The sequence below is a fragment of the Temnothorax longispinosus genome, chromosome 9, assembly GCF_030848805.1.
Source record: "Temnothorax longispinosus isolate EJ_2023e chromosome 9, Tlon_JGU_v1, whole genome shotgun sequence".
NCBI lineage: Eukaryota > Metazoa > Arthropoda > Insecta > Hymenoptera > Formicidae > Temnothorax > Temnothorax longispinosus.
Genome location: NC_092366.1, coordinates 6,544,885 through 6,565,629, shown reverse-complemented (window position 1 = coordinate 6,565,629; position 20,745 = coordinate 6,544,885). Strand labels below are relative to the sequence as shown.

Genomic DNA, 20,745 nt, shown 5'->3' with positions numbered 1-20,745 from the left:
CGTACTTATCTTATTTTTAGATTATAATTTTTTTTTTAAGTATACCAAAGAAACGAATGGATTTCTCGATGCGGAAGAACCGAGCGCATGTTACGTCGCATCAAACCGTTATCAAACCATAACTCGAGCGAGGTATCGACTGCGGCCTTGCCGCGTTATCCGCGTGATAAGGGCCTGCCAACCCTTATGAATGCCTCCATTATGCCCTCTCGGGGTATCTTCAGTTCCCTCCCGCCACTTCCTTCCATTTCCACCGCAGCAACAGCGCGCGACTATCCATCCTCGCGCGGATGCAGATAGCGCCGCAAAATTAATGTAACCGTTCGTCTAATAACCGCGATAATGAGAGGGCGGGCCGCCGAGTCGCGGCAATCTATTGATTAATTACCAGCACAGATTGAGATATTTTGCTAGATATTGTTTTCTTGCACGCGAGTATTGTGTACCGTTCGTGTCTGGTCAATCTACATCGCATTGAAAAAAAACATTCACCATTTTTCACAATTATGGTCGCGATGACGATGGACGTATGGATTTGTCTATTGCAAAGTGTTAAATAATTTGTCGTACCCTCTCCGTGCCCTCCGCTTTTCCTCTTAATTAAAAATCATGAATTAATCAGATCGTTAGTAATCAGACGCTCATCTTCTCGCGTAGACGCTCGGTCTCTATTTCTCTCTCGCGCTCTCTTTCTCTCGCTCTCTCTCTTTCTCTGCTCTAAATCTCGCTCTCGTCTCTCGCCTCAAATAGACGTCGCAGTGCTTTTACGGTCCCTTTAGCCTTCCAACCCCATCGCCGCGGCGCGTTCGTTAAGGGTGGATTCATCCCCCAAATTAAATCAATTACCATACTAAGGCGGATTTTCGGAAAGCTCGCTCCCTATCTCTTCCCCAGTCCTCGTTTCCGGCCCGTCTTTCGACGATGACGCTTGTCTCGTATCGTTATTTCTCAAAACTGAACTTCCCGCCGAATACGTCGCGTATGAATAATAAATGCGGCACTCCACCTCTTTTGTACGGGATCGAGGCGGGGACGGAGGCGCCTCGCCTCGCCTCGCCTCGACCGTGTCTGCTACGCGCGCGCCGCAAAATTTCATCGCTCGTAACGATGACGATTAAACGATTTTGCGCATAAATTTCGCCTCCGCGGGCATGTTACGGATGGAATACGGTGCGGTATTATCGGTACGATTCGCGGACCTACGCTCCTTCAATAATCGTTAATTCGACTCGAAGGAGGCACCGACGCGACGCGGGGACGTTTGTGCGCCCGTCGCAAAGAGCATCCGTTAGTTCGGCTGACCTTTGGTCGGCCGTTCGAACCTCGTTTGACTTTCACTCACGGAGACGCTAAAAGGCTCCGAGGTGTATCAAGGAGATTTTGCTTTTAGCACATTCACGATAAAACGCGTCAAGCGGCCGCACGACGCGACGACTCTCGCGCATCCTCCACCATCTACTTTAGCGCCTCGGCACTCCAGGCTAACTCCGCGAGACGTTCTTCGTCGCGGCATATTGAGATCCTGTTAAAGCTTATCAGCCGAAACCGCGCGCCGTACATCAACATCCTCCTTTCGTCTGATCTGAATAGACGTTAGGCCAAACGCGGTCGGATAACGCGCGCATCACGCGACCGAGGTGAGCGGTGCGGCTAAGAGAGCGAAGGAGGCGGAGGTAGTAAAATCCACAAATCACCGAATAAACCAGAACAATGACGTAGTCTCGGGTGGCGGAGGACGTGCGGAAAGGGGAGGAAAACGGTGGTTACTAGGGACCTACGCCAACGCTCTGTAGAAGGGGGGACGTTGAGGGCCACTGTACAACGAATCGCGTACCGGCTGACGATAAATTTGTCCGCGGAGTCAATAACAGAGGCTGTTTCTGTGATTTAATGATACCTGCCGGACGCGTCCCCCGTACACACGCCCGAAATGTTTGCCTGTTTTCACTTTTCATTTCGCGAGGCAAAACCGAGGCTTCCTCTTTGAAATCTCTTCTCTCCTCTTCCTCGAGATCCCAAAAAATTATCAAACGAGAAGGGAGACGTCTGGAAATTCAGTTTTCATTCTTTACGTGAGTCCAAAATGCCGAATAATTAGAATACATTGTTTCGCACGGTTAGATTTTTTTTAGTAATAGTATAAACTGCTTGTATTTTGATTTGCGTTGCTTTTGTTTTACGAAATGGATCGTGGTCGTAATGTTGTTTTGTAATTGTACTATTTGTGAATTCATGCGTGCAATATGAGGTAGACCACGTTGATCGATGCTACTCTTCGAAACTAAGTCGCCTTTGTCGACACAGTCGACGCGATCATCGAGCCATCTCGTCCCTAGAAAACCTTTCCAGGTTTTTCACTCTTTTACTCGCGAGATTCCGCCTCGCGCATTTCGCGAATGGCCGATCGCCATTAAGCGGAACGAAACAGCGGAGAAAGTTAAGGAAAGAAAGACTAGAAAAAAAAAGAGAATGAAGCGAGAAGCGGGAGCGAACTCGACGAGAGAGACGATATGCGAGGCTACGAGAATGAGAGATAGAGAAAGAGAGAAAGAGACGAAGAAAGAGTGAGAGAGTGAGAGGGTGGGAAAGGAGAGAGGGAGAAAGAGCACGCGCATCGTGCCGGCACTTAGGCCTGGCTTTTAATCTTCGAGCCTCGAGAAGAGCTCTAATTAGAGCTGGCTCTAGTTCTAGGTACGAGCTCGAGCTCCGTTATAAGCAAGAGTTAGAGTGGGTACGTCGTAGTGGGGACAGACGACGGGGGTATGTTTAGTTTTTAGCCGAGCGCGCAGTTACACGCGGTGCTAATTAAAATCTTGATTAATGCACGTGTCCATCAGGGCTGCCTCTAATGAACTTTCACGTCGCCTGCACTCTTAAGTCTACACGAAACCGTGATCGTCCCACCTCCCCGCCGCACCCGGGATCGTTCTGATCGTTCGAATGGGAGGAGTATATATGGCGTCAGGCGGATTGTTCTTCGTCATGTACGTCCTTTCTTCGCGCGTACGTTTCGCGCATCAATTTTCCGAACTTTAGCCAAGTTTTCGTCCGGAACGATAATACAAGTTGAATGGTATACATCGTATACCATACGATCGAAATGAATCTAATACGTTCTCGTAACGGTTGCGCGTTAGCGCAACTTCCGTATCTTGCGCGATATCGTGAACGCGTTAAGTTTATAATTCTATCGTGCGTCAAGCATTGCCACCAGAGATTCACAAGCTGAAAACTACAGCGCGCGCGCGCGCGGGCGCACATAAAATCAAAAGTTTCCCTTATTTCGTAATTTTCGAATGGCGAGTTTAAATGGAATGCAAATATGACGGCTCGACATAAAGTTTAATTACGCGCTACTGCAAAAAACAGGAGCTAACATGGCAATTAAAAAAATATTAAACCGCTCGCTCGGTCGCGACGCCGCTCTCTCTCTCTCTCTTTCTCTCTCTTTCTCTCTTTCAGAGTCTTCAGGCTTATTTCGCCGGCTTTTTTGAGCGGAAAATAATCGCTGGAATGGCTTTTACCGGTTAACTCGCGAACAAATATTGTGAGTACGCAGGCGGAATACAAATTCATTATCCGATTCATTGCACTTCATAGGATAGTTGTTTGTAACGCTCAAGTGATAGGTGAGCGCGTGAGCGCGAGGGGCTTTAGATGCATCACGAACAAACGAATGCAAAACTCGCCGCGGAAGTTCTAATATGCGTCCGGGTCGGATTAATGGAGTTAGAGATGAAAGGACTTTTTTAAAGGAATTTCCTCGATAGCCAACGCGCGACACTATTAAATGGCGATAACTTTCTTGTTAACGTGACGTTGATTAAGCCGCAGCTGGCGAGCAATAAAGATGCCGTTGAAAAATATTTATCGAGTACAATCGTAAGAGGATATCTCGTAAGTAATGCGTAATGTAGAGGGACTTGAGCATAAGCAACGATTGATACAATGTCAATACGCATCGATAGCGGCGATTTATCGGAAATTAAAGACCTTTGCTGACGCACAAATTTTACGAGATTACTGGGAAAAGTAGTCTGTCTTCGGATGCAAAGAGCGTTTTATTTATTTAGTAGAATAAATAAGTCTAGAAATTTATATGGATCTAGGAATAAATCAGGAATACGTGATCTCTAGGAATACGTGAAACGAAGATACAATAGAAACGTGGGAGAAATTAGGAAGAGAGAGAGAGGACCAAACAGAACAGAGTCCATTTATTTAGCTTAACCGCGCCACCGCGAACGGTGCATTAACCGATTGGAAGAGCGATTAAGAGCGGCCATTCTTTTTCATTCGGTAGATCGAAAGGTCTCTAACGACGAGGCGTTATTTATCGGCCGTTCCAGCGACACTTGCCTCTCTTTTAATCACCGCTCGCCTGCAGTCCGCCGTATGCGTCTCAATTCGGCCGGCCCAGCTATACGCCCCAGCCCTCTTTTGCAAGTTATTCGTACGATTCGAAAGCTAATCTACATGTATTCAAAAGTTTCTCAAAATCTGGCAGACTTCTCAGAATTCTATGAGGAAGCTCGGAGAAAAGCTTTGGCAGACTCCCGATTCTACGTCCTTTCTTATGCACAATGGCGACTTTCGATCTACATTCCAATCGTCAAAATAGATTTGCTCTCGAGGCGCTTAGGATAGATTGCCTATCACGAAACAAGAAAGTTGTAATAGAACAGGGGAGGAAAGAGAGAGAAGAGGGGAGAGAGAGAGAGAGAGAGAGAACTAGCTTTAATTTGCTCTTATTACCACAAGTAAGATTGCACTACGAGTATTATAAGCTTATCTCTCTCGCACTCCTACTCCCATTCAAAGATGAAGTTAGTCAGGTTACTCAGGAACGGCGGGTTCTTCGCATCCGATCTTCGGACGGCCCGTATCAGAAATTAGGAAATGACCGGATGCAGCTCTCTATCTCTTACTCTCTCTCACTTTCTCTTTTTCCCTCACTCTTGTCCCCCCTTTCTCACTCACTCTCTCTCTCTCTTTCGTTCTCTCTCTCGTTCTCTCTCGCTCTTATTTAGCGCAGCTGCAATAAGAGGGTAGTAGCTGGCTCTGTCCAGTTTCCACTTCAACCCCGCGCACCTTCCTACCCATCTCTCTCGCTCTCCTCTTTCGACTACCGTTTCCTTCCCTCCTCTTCTCGACGGGAGCGAGCCGGAGACCGCGTGGGAGGAGGGAGGGGAAGCTCGGATTCAATTATCCGATATTAAACTGCCCCTAGCCACGTTCGTGTCGACCCCTTTGGCTGTGTGAGTTCAAATGGTTGTTGCTAACCCCTCTAGAAGTATTAGATTGAATGGAGTTGGTGTTGTACTTGCTGTTACCCGGCGGAGATACGCCTAAAGGTAGTCGTTATAGGATAGCGTTGGATTTTCGCGTATATCGTTTCTCTCTCTCTCTCTCTCTCTCTCTCTTTCTCTCTCTTTCTCTCTCTCTTTCGTTTCTTTTTTTTCCATCGGCCGACTCGTTTTCCCGCACCGTCTTGATTTGTTATCGCTGAAAGGGACAAGCGCGTTTGCAAAAATTGGATCTTGTTCTATAGACGGCATATTACTCCTTACAGCACGATAATAATTGGGGACAACCTTTCCCGTCCTTTCCGGTATCTTGGAACGAAGAACCCTTTTTAATTCTGCACGTACCTAAATTTGATATAAAGTCGAATACACCAATAACAAAGCGTAATTAACTTTTGATAAAAAAGCAGCAAAGATCAAAAGTAAAATTCTACTTTCCTCTCTCACTTTTTAATTTTCACGGTGAGTAAAAGCGCACCGTTGATTTTTCACGCTAAACAAAGCATTCAATTCGTACAAATAATAGCGCTGTTATGATTGCGCCCAATACTAAAATAAGAACGTGAACTCGAAATGTACGCCCGATTGTTTTTGCACGTAGGATCATTTTTTATTAATCAAACTGGTGCATTTTACAGTTTTAATCTATCTTGTATTTTAATATCGCATATCGTCGTTGCTTTCTGGACTTGTAAACACAGTCCCACGCCCTGTGTCGCGAACAACTTCGTCCCTCTCTCCCCTGCTCTCAATAGCAGGGGAGGGCAAATACGGACGTCGGGTAGCCAGTAGTACTGAATAAATATAAACGATAACCAATAGTATCTGTAAAATTAATAATAATCATGATCGTACCGGGCTTCCTCGTCCTTGCACGTCTCCCCCCGTCCTACTTCCCCGCTTGCCATCAATCACATCAAAAATTCTACAACTGGTCGATAAAATGCCGCCGTCCGCGCCAGCCGGAAACCCTCTCTCATTCCGATGAGTTTGTAATTAAAAAATTAATTAAACGAAATCCCAATCGGCATGCTGATTTTTTGCTGTATATGGTCGTCGTCATTGTGTACACTCGCGCTGCATATCGCGGGGTCATTATGGCGGCTGGATTTTAACCATTCGTCCCTTTTCAGACCACCCTCTTCGCTCCGGCTTCCCCCGCTCGTTCATCCGATATACACGCGTAAATGCCTATGGTCGATTTATTTGTCTCCCTCCCCCCTCCCTTCTCCCCCGGTCTTCCACTCGTGCGTGAGCCGCTACGATTTGGATAACATTTTTCCTGTCTCTGTCAGATACTTCTGCTCCAGTCCCCTCTCCGGTATCGCACAAGTCGAGTGTTTAGCGATTCACACGTGCTTCTTGCGAATTGCGTACTCTCCCTCGTACGTCGTGCTAAAGGGTTCTTTCTTCTCGCTCGTAAAACCAGTAAATTTCGCGGCACCGAGGGGTCAACGAAATGACCAATCCGCTGTCCCGAAGGGCCCAAAAGAGATTTGAGAATCGCGTGAAATTAAATAACTTCCACGGGGAAGTTCAACGACGGCCTAAATTTATACCGGCGAAATAAATTGCGTCCACCCGCGGCCACATTCCGCAGACCGGCACTATTTTAACTATACGCGAAGGTCCAACTTATTTTACCAGGAGAACAAAAAAGCCAGGAGAGAAACTGTACTCGGACTGGGAAAAAGAGGACGAGACGAGTTTATATCGAGCCATTTGCAGTACGACTCGACAGCACGAATTGTTGGCGCGATTTAATTTGATTCCACTTAATTGGGGAGTTAACAGTTTGTTTAACAACTTGATAGATTAGCTCAATACATTTGCGTTTAACGTTAAAATACGATAAAAGATTGCAGTTTTTTAATTGTAGAGATGCATTCAGCAAGTAAGATATCGAGGATAATTAAATTGAAGAGTTTATAAAAATTGAACGCGGAGTCTCATAACTTTCAAACAAATACAACCCCTTGACGCGAATTGTTGGCGACGATATGTACCAGAATATTGAGCGTGTTTCATAGGAAAGCATTTAAGGTATAGTCGAAAATCGTGGAACGAAAAAAAGGGAGAGCGAGGAAGGGACGGATGCGCGGCTACGAAAAGGTGCGACGAAAGCAAGGAGGAAAGAGAGAGAGAGAGGCTCTCTTTTATTAAACGAAAAATTGGATCGTGCTTGTCGGAATGCAATATTTCGACGGATTCATTTGGTGGAAACATTTCTTCCTCGGGAAAAAATTCAATCAAATCCAGAAGGTGAGAGGTAGTGAGCGAAGGGAACGGGTAGAGATGTAGGAGGTGGCGCGGGGATGCAAACACGCAAACGGCGGTTGGGAAGTAAGATAGACAGGGAAATAGGTACAGAGTTGTGCTGGATGCCAAAATAAAATATTCACAAAATAAGATTCTCTCGAGATTTATCCAAATTTCGTTGGCTAAACATTCGGAAAAAGAGCAATTCGTTGTCTAACTATTCAATTTCTGGTGCCAAAAAAATCGATTAAAAATTATAGTGCAATTTATTTCTGATTTTTAATCTTTTCTTTAATCGATTAAACATTATAGATATGTATATATCTGTATGTAAAAATAGTGCAAAATCAAGAAAAATGTAACGATGTTTTCCTTGAGAAAGAGGATCTAGCCTGGTAAAATAGATGTCTACGGTATCAACGTAAGGATCCTACTGGGTCACGTTTTCATCAAGATGAAGCGGGGGCGGATGCTGCAAGGCTATTGTTTTTCGACACACTTTCTCTCACCCTCGCCCTCGTGAAGACAATGCGTGCCCGCTCCTTAACTCTTCCGTCCCCTCGGCGACGTTCCCCCTCCCCAACCTCCTCATTAAGTAAATCACCATCGTCGCGGCTCGTTCTCGGAGCCAAAGTGAAAATTCCCCCATGGACCAGGCGGGACGAGAGCCACCCCTGGCTGCTACCGAAGGGACGCCCTCGGCTCTTTGTGCAGCCGGAAATCCGAGCCTGAGAGATTAAAACATTGAGATACGCGAGAATGACATTTTTTTTGTTGCGCGCGCCCGCGCGTGCGGGCGAACGCAACTCGGTTTGCATCTACTCCCTAAGTAATGTCCTTTGAGTCGCAAAATGCGCCAGGACGCCCAGGACACAGTTGTCGCGTTCTGACAAGGACAGGAACGCAATGGTTAAGATGCGAGGTGCAAACCAATGATGTAATTCGAGATAGCGGAGAGGTTACGCACACTTTCGCGAGCGCGCGAAAATATAGCTGTGAGATCGAATGGACACCTCTATGCAAGATGAAGATTACGTCGGGACACGGAGGGATTTGCACGTTCACGCCGTACATTATTAACTCGTTTAACTCTCTTGCCGTATGATGCTCATAGATGCAATGGATTATATTACATTTGTATGCGAATATATATGTGCGAAAATATAAAGGCGAGATATTCGGGAATTAGAAGAATTAATTAATGAGAAATGCGTAAGTAATGAGGTCCGTCCTATTTTTCGAGCTGGCACCACCCAGCACGGATCAATTTATTCCCTGACTTATAGTTCTTTGGGAATATCCCTTTCCCCGGCCGGTTTCTCACCACAATTTACGAGATGCCGCGATAGCGTGCGCTTAAAGGCTAAAATGTCATGTACGCTTTATTTATCATTATTTATATATTATTTACATTCTTGACTTTTTTTATTCTTGTCTTGGAATCTACCTTAAAATATTTATAGTTATATTATATTATATCGATTGTTAAATTGATGTTTCCAGGTAAGTCTGTCCATCACGGCATATTTCGGCCTTTAAACCTTCTCGACCGAGGCCTCCATTAGGACGCGCGAGCCGGAGACGCGTAGAGGGTCGTACAGGTACGTGTGTGATTTTATGTGCAACGTTTACGCGCGCGTGTAGGGCCGAGAGGGTTGACTGGCTCCCCGGTCGATCAATAGCACCCCCACGTTTGCGTCCCTGGGTGAATGCATGCGATAGGCACCCCATTGCTATGCCACCCCGAAAGCCACTTTATATTTTAGTGGGAATGTTCTACAACCCTTCGGAAGACACTTTTGAATCGCGACGCGAGGCCACGCTGGTGCGAGCACGCGAGCGAGCGAGGAGCGAACGCGCGCGTTCACGCGTTTCTCCGCGCGCGGCCGCGGCGACCGCGGATCCGCCAAGGTCACCCTCGTCGTATTTAATTCCGCTAATTAACGTGCACGCGCTCCCGCGAGCGTTCGGTGACTCAGTGGAACCCGAAGAACCGCTCAATAGTCGCGATGCAACGTATCGGGCTTGTTTTATCGTGCAGGGTTCATGGCAACAAGATCGAAGATTATACGCGGTTAGCCGAAAAAAGGCTGTGTACGGAGCGGGTTCTCTCGCTCTTTGCGTAATCCGCGTTTGATTTCCTCGTAATGGAAATTCAATCTTAATTAGCGTTCGTGTCTTTGAAAATTGAACGGCTTTGGCAACTAAAATTCTGTAAAATACATAGTGAAAGCGAAAAGATACGGATAGTAAAAAAAAAGTAGGGGTTTGTATCGTTGAAGCCTTACAGTCGCAACGTTACTATTATTATTTGGTGATAGATACATGCAATCTCTGATAATACATAAACCATGTATGTACATGCGTGAGACGCGATAATGTGTCAGATAATTAATAGCATTCTTAGAGAAGATACTTGAAACTCTTATATTGATTTAACCGCATCGATTGTCGATGCGATCGCGAAGAGGTTGCAGCTCGCTACGTGCAGGCAGGCTTACCCCCTTTAAATGACTTAGCAGACAATTTGCCCATTAACTCGGGCAACCTCTACCCGTAATGGAAGCCATTGTTCGACCTATCTTGTCAGTAATACACGCCGTGGCAACGTATGCGTTTACGTCGCGTGCATGTATTACAGGTAGCTGCCGTATGCACGCGTCGGGGACGTCGAGACGCTCGTGATATCGGGTAGACCATATTGTGCGTCAAGATGAGATCGTTCTATTAGGATTACATTAATTAATCTAATATATTACGCCCGATAGTCTCTTAGAAACTTCCTCTGGTGCATCCCCCCGAATCTGCTGCGTTGCGCTTCCCCGACTTTTTGAGAATCAAAATTGAATCTCGTAGTATACAGATTATTTACGCAATTACGGCGCGTAAGCTTATTGATTTAATGGAAGAACGTTTATTTGATAAAACGAACGTTCAGCCTGAAAATCGCAGTAAATTATCTTAATTTCACTAAACTGACAATCTAAAAAGGGTTGCTGACACAAAGAGAGGTAAACTTTTACTTCAAAATATCTCCTAATCTTGAATATAAAAAGTACTTTCTACAAAAAATTCTCTTTTTGAAAATTTATGCAAGATCTATTATGCATTCTCTTTCTTCAAAAATAGGTATCTAAAGCAATATTGTCTTTTTAATGGTCTGTTTACTGTTACTTATACAGTAAAGTATAGGACTAAGACGCCACCACTGGTACCTACGGCGCAGCGCGTCCTGCCGCGATTAGGATAGCAATTGCAACAGGAGGTGGCACAGGACTAACAATGAGATAGCCGATAGCACCGTAGAAACAGAAATGAGAGAGAAAGAGAAGGAAAGAGAAGTATGGGAGGAAGAAAGGGGCAAGACAGAGAAACGGAGAATGTGCTGTTCTTAAATTGTCGCAGAATAAATTAAAAAGGATTTTCAAAGAGATTTAAGATACATTTTGTATTGTGACTCGCATTTTCGTTAATCATAAAACAAATCACAAAATTAACTTTCTTCATTTAATTAGTTTTTACCGCCAGTGAACTCTTTCTTTAGCTTTCAAAGGAATTGTTTTCAAAGTTTTAGCTAGTTGGTTGTTTAAGGCTTAAGATCGTCCGGACATATGTACGTACGGAAACCATTTCTTTGTACCAGGAGGCTCGGACAAAGCAGTTTAAGAATTTAATTGGACGTACTAGAGGAAAACTGTACGGGACTTTGATTTTCGATCATGCTGACCGAAACGTCCGGGAAGAAAGGAGTCACCGAGAAGTTCGCGAATCAAGATTCTTCGCGCAGCGTTTATTGGATCGTGACAAGAGAGGAGAGGCAGAGAGAGAGATAGAGAAAGAAAGAGAGAGAAGGGAGAAGGTCTAGGGAAAAGGGGCCGAGGCAGAGAGCACTGGCACTCTATAAGAGGAGGAGCTCTCATTAAAAGTCGAGTATTAATATTTTAACGGATGCTCGTCACTTAAACTTCGTTGCGGTGCCCAACCAATCTTTCGTCTCGCAGAAAATACCTTCGCAAACGCAGGCTTGAACTTTGTCTCTCGCGATAATTTCTAAGCTTTATAGGTACTAAACTAAAACATGACAAAGAAGAACAGTCCGTTTTCTCAACGAAACTATTTTATTGAAAACACAATTTTGCTGCTTTTATCAAACTGTATCACCGTACAAGAAATCGCGGGTTAAAGTCGATAAAGTCCGAACTTAAATTTACAAAGTGATGCGAAAACATCGCTTGTTAAGGATACCTAATATTTTACAGATTCTTTCTAGTCATCGGTCGTTGCATTTCGACCGGCCCCGCCGTCTCGCTCAAAAAGCGCTCGTCGTATCAGTCGCGCAATGTTCCCTTACATATAGTATCATACACATATACATATACAGATATTTCATTTGAGTAATGAAAAAGTTTCGACGAACACGGACGTTGCACATGACAGAGTTAATTGCTTGGATACCCATTCCTCTTCTCGCGAAAGCGGCTTGCGCTTGTCCAACGTCCAGTTTCGAATAACAGACCGGCATTCTTGCGGCGGTTGAGCGCCCCTGCACCCTCTCCATATTACATCCGGGATTAATATTAAATTTCACACGATGATTGCAATTTCATTACCCTCCCACCAGCGGCTTGCCAGCTTCTTCTACTGTCGCCGTTCGTGCAGCCGTGTAATAAATTGCCCCCTTGCAAAAATCGCAATTCAAATTGCCGTACCTGAACCGGCCGGTGGGACCCGCAGGTGTCTATTGTTACCAGAATAGCGAGCGGATAGTTCCGCCTGATAAGGATCTAAATGTAGTATCGAAATAACGAGACGTCATAATCGAAATGACACAATCTATCTGAAAGCTTCTGACACACGAGCGAGCGAATTTGAAAAGACTATATATACATTCATGTGAAATAAATTATAAAAATTGAATATTATATTATAAAAAAATACACAATAATATTATTTCGAACAATCATTCCTATGCATTATACGAAAGATCAATCGAATTTAAATTGTTGTGCACTCCATCCTCGCTAATTTATCATATATTCAAAGTTTCGATGTAATATGTATACACGTTGGAGAGCGGGGAATCGTAACTCGTAACTGCGGGAAAAATGCTTTGATATATATCGCTAGTTATGATATTCCATTAGTATTTCACCCTCATGCTTGATTCGACGCATCACATTTTTTTTTATTTTAACTGTTTATCGCAAAATATCGAGGAATCCGGGGGGAAAGCATTTCGCGTGTAATATAAACGAAATTAGCGCTCGTCGAAATTAAATGGACCTTTAATTAAATATTTACGTGCGTTCTTTCACACAACCACTACATATCTTCTGTTTTTTAGCAAATATCGACTAATAAAGAGTACATAATTCCTTTAGCTCAATAAAAATTTTTATTTTCACGTGCAGATATTTATTGAGCAAACACGTAAATACATTCTTTGCATTTTTTAATAACAAAAATATTTTTTTTATAAACTAGATAGTATATCACATATAGAGAATTAAATGACGTTTAAATCACATTTTTGCGCTTGTCGTAATTTCTATAGTAATCATCGAGCTATATAAACATAGAAGTATAAAAAAATTCGAATTACAAAATATTTTATTGGTATTTTTTTGCGATACTCACTCCAGCTCGCAGGATCCAGATGATCCAGATGATCGAGCGGCACTGTCGAGTGATCCTGGTCTTACGCGTCACTCATGAGCTGTTCTTGTGCGATTTGACAAGTACAACAAGTATTAATAATTTAATTCGTCCAAACCGAGAAGAGATATTCGAATAATCAAGGTCCTTTATACTCTTATCTCCTCGGTCCTTTAAATGTTACGATATATATTTGCCTTTGAAACGTGTAAGCGGAGAATCAGTCAAGAAAATATTAGGTCTTATGTTATTTATTAAATTATCCTTTTTATCGGTGTCTTTTTTACTAATTTCAATATTGCCACAGTCACAATAATTACGAATCTATGAATTAAACATCTCGAACAGTCTTGTGATGTAATTAAACCGTTCGGAAAGAGCTTTCGCGATCAAAGTCCTGGAGAGCCGGATATCACGCTTCGTTTTTCAGATTAACAAATTTTTTTTGACGATGCAAAAGCTTTACGCACACACCTCTCTGCGAAAAACACTCGTTCGAACAACAGACTGGGTCCAAAGAGTTTAATATCGAAATTTGTTTCTAATGATCGAGGATCGAGCACCTCGTGGTCGCGCGACACTTTCACATGACTCCACGCTGTCAGTTCGTGACTTATGTGAGAAAAGTGCACGTTTTAGAAGAATTTGAAATAGATTTTACCCCAGCAACGCGCGCGATTTCAAGGCCGAAGAAGATTTGCCTGACAATTATTAGTGCTATTGGACCGAGGAAGCAAAACGTGGTCGGCGCGTGCTGAATTCGCGCCTGCTGCGGACGACCGTGCGGTCGGAGAGCCGCGAATCGACTGCGAGGAGCCGCGGTAGGTCAGCGAGGTGCCATCTAGCGAGATCCACTGGCAGGCTGAAGGCTTTTTAAGCATGGGGTTGTGGGGTGGTGGGGTCAGGTGGGGTAGAGACCACGATAAGTCGCCGGGGTGTTCGAATGGGATGCTGAAGAATTTGAATCGTTTCTCACGAATAGGCTGATAATAAAAAAGTAATATATATGTATATACATTTAGAGAATTACAGATGGATTCATAAAATAATGAAATATAAGATAATGCCAGTCCTTTTAGAGATTAGTGGTCCAATAAACACTACAGGTATATTGATGATTATCAGAAATGCAAAATTATCTCGTTTCATGAAGATCTAAATTTATATCGAGATCAATTTGACGCAGCACTTCCTACGAAGTCATTCATTTACATATGGAATCTCTAAAAAGCAGATTCGCCGTGTAATGATGGCAGTCAATGATTCAGCGAGATCAGTCATCGCCGACTCGCAACTTCATCGAGAACTTGTTCGTCAGTTGCAAGGACGCTGTCATCGTGTCCGGCTGGCCAAGGCAGGCGGTGAGACGAGACGATAAGTGACGTCATACAGATGCATTAATAGATTCCATCGTGGGTGCAGGAGCAGGAAAGAGGTGGAAGGGACGCGGGGGTGGATGGGACACGAGGCCAAGCAGGTGAACGAGGTCGCCAATCGCGGCCAGCATCGCGAACGGTGTTCCGTCTCGCTCCTCCCTGCTTTGCCTCGTGGAGGTGTGGTTTGCACCTGCGCTTGCGCCAGTCGCCCCGCCTCTCCGCACCTGCGGCTTTTCCTCGCTTCCGTGTACTCTTTCCGCGACACGACATGCGAAAAATAAGCTAAGGAGACCCCAAGAGTGGACTCTGGAGAATGGAACAGATTAGGTCAAGTCAGCCCCTCAATCGAAATCTTCCGATTTATTCACCAATAGAACTCACCTGTAACATATTTTAAGCTGAACCATAAGATTGGTACTCTGCAAGTTTGAAAAAATTAAATAATAATAAGAAATATGGGATTCTTTGACTTAAAATCAGTTTTCTCGAACAGTTTAATTTAAAGTAGGCTCAATTAACTTGTTTAAGATTTGTTTAACCCAATCACTTAGGGCTAAATCTTTCAGTTTATTCCAATTTACTAGCTACTGCTTTCGACTAATTTATTAAAGTACTAATTAGGAAACTGGACTAATTATTATTACGTTCAAACATTTAATGGAAGACAATTTAGGTAGTTCATATAACATAAATTGTTGTATGGATATACGAATGCCCATATGCCTGCATTTTTGTTGTCGCATGATGTCTTCCTACAAGCCACGCTGAAAAGATTGGCACAACAGGGAGAATTAATTAACCAGGAAGCCGCGTACGGCACTTTGATGTTCGACAGGCTTCCGGTGAGCCCATGTAAGGTCCAAAGTAATCGACTTTGCCCGTTTGAGTTGTGCCCAACCTCTCGCAATAATGGATTATCTGCACGATCCGATTCGAAAACCCATCTCTGCATTGTTATTTACAATCGTGTCTATTTTTAGTTTGTTTTCAAGCTAATGATATTTGCGTTGCCATAAAACGCGACAAATTAATTAATTTTCACTATTAGACGTACAAGAATCTCTCTTTGTTTTCTTTTTAAAGGAATCGATTTTTCTACCGATTACAATCGCACGAAATAACGTCGCGTGTACGTTAAGTGCTCGATTGAAACGATTACGTCGTGTATCTTCGACAAGTGTGTATGGCTCTATTCTCCCATTTATTTTATTAATTCCATGCGGAAACGTGTGCAAAAAGGAAGGACGTAGAAGCGACTGAGAGGCAATGTCGCTTAATAACACGCGACAGTGCATCGAAGATCTAATCTCTTACTTTTATCCGTGAACACCTTTGCATGCAACATTGTTCGTGCGAAATAGATAATAGCGATCGTCGCTGTAACGAGGAACAGCGCTAAGATATACTCATTTTTACTGGAAATAAATTCGCTCGCGAATACGATAAATGCAGATGAGGATCAGAAAAAGTGGCGACTAACGAAAGTAGCGTACGAAAAGTTGAACTCTTTCGCTTAAGCTCTCCGGAATGCGCACGGGAGATCGGGTGGCTCTCAAGGTAAACCGGCAAAAAGCGGCGGCGAAATCCTGAACGGGGATTAAAATCCGCGGGACCGTTGATGTCGAGCGCGAAGAAAGTCGAGCGGCGTTAGAGCACCGAAAATCGCGGAAAGCGATTTCGGAGTGTCCGGAGGGCCGGACGAGGGAGCAGAAGGGGGGGCATGATCGGGGCACACCGTGTCGTCCTAAAGTTGCCGAGGGAAAGAACAATGGCGGATATATAACGAGGAGAGGCGAAATAACACGCGGAAAACTCTCCCCGGCGGAAATCCGGCTTTCCTCCGGGGGACGAAATAATTACCCCGTGCAAATATTCGTAGGCGCGCTTACGTAGGGTATCCCTCTTTCTAGCACAACCCTCCTTTCCCCACCTCCCCTCTCACTTCCAGCAAACTGACTTGGTCAAGATTTACATAAGAATAACCTGGAACAACAATCCCTCGAACAATTACCTCCGTATTTAGCTGGCCATCGTTCCCCTCCGCGCGACACGCGGACGGTGTATTATTCTAATAAGCCGCGCGAGCCGTGCGCCGTCCAACAATGATATCCAGCACGTAGAATAGGGGATAGGAAGCGAAGTTATTTTTCGAGCCAGCGCGCTACTCTCTGTCGCTGCTTTACTTAAGCCGTGCCTGCCCTTTCTTCGGAATGTTACCTATCAAGTGTGGAAATGATAAATAGTCTTACGTACAAATATTTTTAAATGACCTTTAACGTTTTTAACGAATGCAACATGATTTACAAAACGGGATTATTATACCGGTCGATAGAATGCCACATTCCAACACGTTACACACATAATTATTGTTAGCGATTAATCGCACATCCCCATCACGCATACAGAGTTGTTCAATTCTAAAAAAAACTCAATTAATTCAAGGTCCATTCCTTCCTTTGCTAGCGGAAATACGAGCGAGCGACAACCATTAATTATGGTATCGTGACATCTGATGGGCGGAAAGACGTGTTTCCGCGATGTCGCATTTACGCGTTGAATAAATTAATTGCGATTCCCTTTGGACGTGTCGCAGCCGTGAAACGCGCGACGTCAACATTCGGGAGGCAGTATTTCGGTGCGGCGCACGCGGAATATGCACCGAATAAAGAAAAATTGAGCGGGATATATCGCAAAAAACGCCAGAGGGTCTCACTTTGACGAGCGTGCAGCGCGGCGTATAGCGCGGCGCAGCGCGACGCGACGCGGCGCAACGCGGCGCACTCCGCGCATCGCGCGTCGTCGCCGAAGGCTGGGTGATGCGAGCAAACTCGCGCGGTGTTATATTTCAAGCACGTTTGTACCGACTTTGATTATCCGCGATTCGACCGGCCGTCAGTAACGCGTGGCCTAACGAACGATCTGTCTGATGCGATTGATCGGGTTATCGAATCATTTTCCGTATTCCTCTGCGCGCGCTATTTTTCGCACGCCATAAAGCTGCCCACTTTGGAAACCGACGTTGACCCTTTCGAATTGTTATGTTCATTAAATTTATATCAATTAGATCTCGAGGCCGTTTCTTTATTTATGCAAAAGACGAATCGAACGTTGTTTTATGATCTCGTCACATATTAGATTTATGATATATCTTAGTTTAGTTTGATACATTCTATTCATATATGTTAAGTTCAAGATATGTAATATGTATTAGAAGCTCATGTGTATTTATTTGAGGAAATTGATCAAATTTACCACTATTTTGCTTCGAGTTTTATATTGAGAAAACGTCTTGATATTTTGTCCGATCAGAATTCTTTAAAAACGGAGAGCGAAATTCGCATTGACGTGTTAAATCACAATAAATCTCACGGAAAAGTTTTGTTTTCATTGCGCGAGTACCAAATATCGGTTTCATTTGCATCTCTCTATACGGCTGTATTTTCTGTGTCAACCATATAGATTTCCCAATTTGGCAGAAATCTGCATCGGGCACATCTATTATACCAAAACCCTCAAGTGCCGTGCTGTATCTCTGAATAATTAGTACAGCACTGTTGAAGTTGGATTACGCCGATTAATTACGACACACAAAAGTCATTTGCCGCTTTGTACTAATTATTCCACTCGCATTTATCTCGCCGCACGTTATTTCGCTACGCGAAATGTTTGACGAAATTTTCGTATCTTCTTGCAGCTACGGATATTTTGAAAAATCGTTCTCTCTTAACAAAAATTTGGTACGCTCGAACGTAACGTATTAAAAAAAAAAAAAGAAGCATTTTAATACTAATGCTTATAGAGTTTCGCGGATATCTTGCAGAATCTGAAAAGTGCAGATCTGAAAAGTGCTCCTATCCCACTCACGGTGCATTAAGCGTTCTCCAAATCTCGGCAAATCTCAAAGCGAGAACTAAGCCGATAGTCTCTGTCGGCTCTTCTTTCGCGGAACGGCGGAACAATAGAGTCTACCTGTGTTATGTCCGAGCTCTCGGCTACGGGAATTAAAACCAAGTAAAATCCTCCGTCCGCTTTTTGTTCCTACTTACGTTCCCTTCGCGTTCGCCCACACGCGCGTATTTATTCACGGTAATCGTATGCCGCTAATCATATACTTTTGTTAACGGCACGTTTTTCGGCTGTATCCTAGCTAGAAGAATCATCTCGGTAACGGTAGTAATCGCCTGCTGAAAAAGAAAAACGATCGCGTTGCGCATCGATAAAATATAAGGATATACTTATTGTCAGTTAACGCGAAATACTTGGAGCGCACATACACGCGCTAAATCTGGCCAATATGAATCGAGATCAAAACAACTCGACGGTGTCGTCGGTGGAACATTTTTGTAGTTAAATAACTGAGCCGCTCTCACCGTTGCCTTTCGCTTTACCCCGGGATGTTCCGCTTATACATGAGAAGAAAGAGGATAAGAGAGAAAGAGCGAGTGAGAGAGAGAGAGACAAAAAAGGGTCCGTGAGTATAGATTCGACGTGTGCACGCGAGCGAGTTTTTTAATCTTTCAATGGGCCTCCTATGCTCTGGAAAGCTTCGCTCTTCCTATCCACCCCGCCATCAGCCCTAGCCACTCGATTCTGCAAACCCCTCTCAAACCTTCATCCCACTTCAACCCTACCACCCGCTGCCCGCTCGACTGCCTGTCTCTCGATATATTTACATATTTTCGTGATATTTCGCGACGTTAATCCCTGAGCCTTCCTATCCCACCTCTTCCCCTTTCCCACCCCTTTACTCCAGCGAGCGCGAATTAAATGTGAAAACTCGCCTCTGGCTATTTTCTCTTTCTCTCTCTCTCTTTCTCTCTCCCCTGCTCCCTCCAACGAAGCTTTATTGTCAAATTCGCGCTCGGCTACGGCTTCCTCTCACTCACTCGGCGATTTTCTCTCGATGTTTTTTTTTTCGTCGTCAGTGCTCGGTTGTCGTTGTTATTGTGTGTCGTTGTACATACCAAGTCGTTCCACTTTTTTCAAGTTGACGTGGGCGAGATCAACGCGCAACGCAAGGAGGACACTTGGTCCGAACAATTCGCCGACGTGAATTCTTCTGATAGCCGCCGACTGCAACGACGGATGATGGGCTCGATCGAGTATATTTGGTTGCTGAAATTTTTAAGGAACGCAAACGCGAGGCGAGAAGACCCCGAAGGGATTCAAAGGCGCGGAAATTGTGTCAGCCGTTATGAAATATGCAGGCGCGCGGCGCTGCTCGGCTGATCCGTCGTTTTACCTACCTACCTTCGTATGGGGAAAGCAATGGGGGGGCTGATACCGCAAGCCGAAGAACATCTTCATAGCCGGAACTCACGTCAGATTCCTTACATGAAGCATGAGCTCCCACTGGGACTGGCTGAAGTACCAAACACAAGTATATGAGATACGCACAGCCAGGAAAGCTCAAAAATAAACTTTCGAGGATATATATTTTAACGCGATGACGTAGATACGCGTGTGTGTGCAATAAAACGCGTCTTGTCCACTCGAAATGCCATTTGTGATTTATTCGCTTCCCGAATGCTAAAACATCGAGCGTAAATCGATCTTGACGACGGTCAATCGCGGGACAACTCGTACTAATTTTTCGGAATGTCCGAGAGCCATTGGACGAAAGCTGGCAATCCGTCTAGCGATTCGTCTAGCTCTCTCCTCGAGAGGATCTGATACGGGGAGGATTTCAAGGGGCGCGCGCGGTCAAAGAGCGATTTTGAAGGGTTTGCCGCGGAAGATCCAGTCGGGACGCAATCCCGCAAACACGGGAGCGAAATCGATTCTCTCGAAGCGAACAACCCGTAGGAGGCCTCTCTCTCTCAGCACGCTCGATTTACGAGCGATTCAACGACACCAGGGAGACGGACGAGCAGGACAACGAGATAAGATTAGACATGGCACGAAAGCCATCCTGCTTCCCGACGAGAATCGCGGAGGAACCGTATCAGACGTGCCAGTGAAACGTTGGACTTAATTACATCGAATATTCTACAGTTATTTTTACAAAAACTTAAATTGCGAAACAACATATTCTTTAGTATAAGTATATGAACGATTGCTCTCTTAAATCGCAGTTCTTAAAATATATTGACTCGTATGATTAAGACATCAAAGTTGTTGGGCTCTTTCCATTCTCGAAACAACAGTTC

At 44.4% G+C, this 20,745-nt stretch overlaps 1 protein-coding gene across 1 annotated transcript in view; it reads right to left on the bottom strand.

Moving 5' to 3' along the window:
- Positions 1-14,013, bottom strand: part of LOC139819610 (uncharacterized) — a 167,930-nt gene extending 153,917 nt beyond the window's left edge. Inside the window, exon 1 of the mRNA XM_071789092.1 lies at positions 13,203-14,013. The gene's annotated coding sequence lies outside the window, so the exon portion shown is untranslated. The remainder of the gene's footprint in view (positions 1-13,202) is intronic.
- Positions 14,014-20,745: the final 6,732 nt, after the last annotated feature.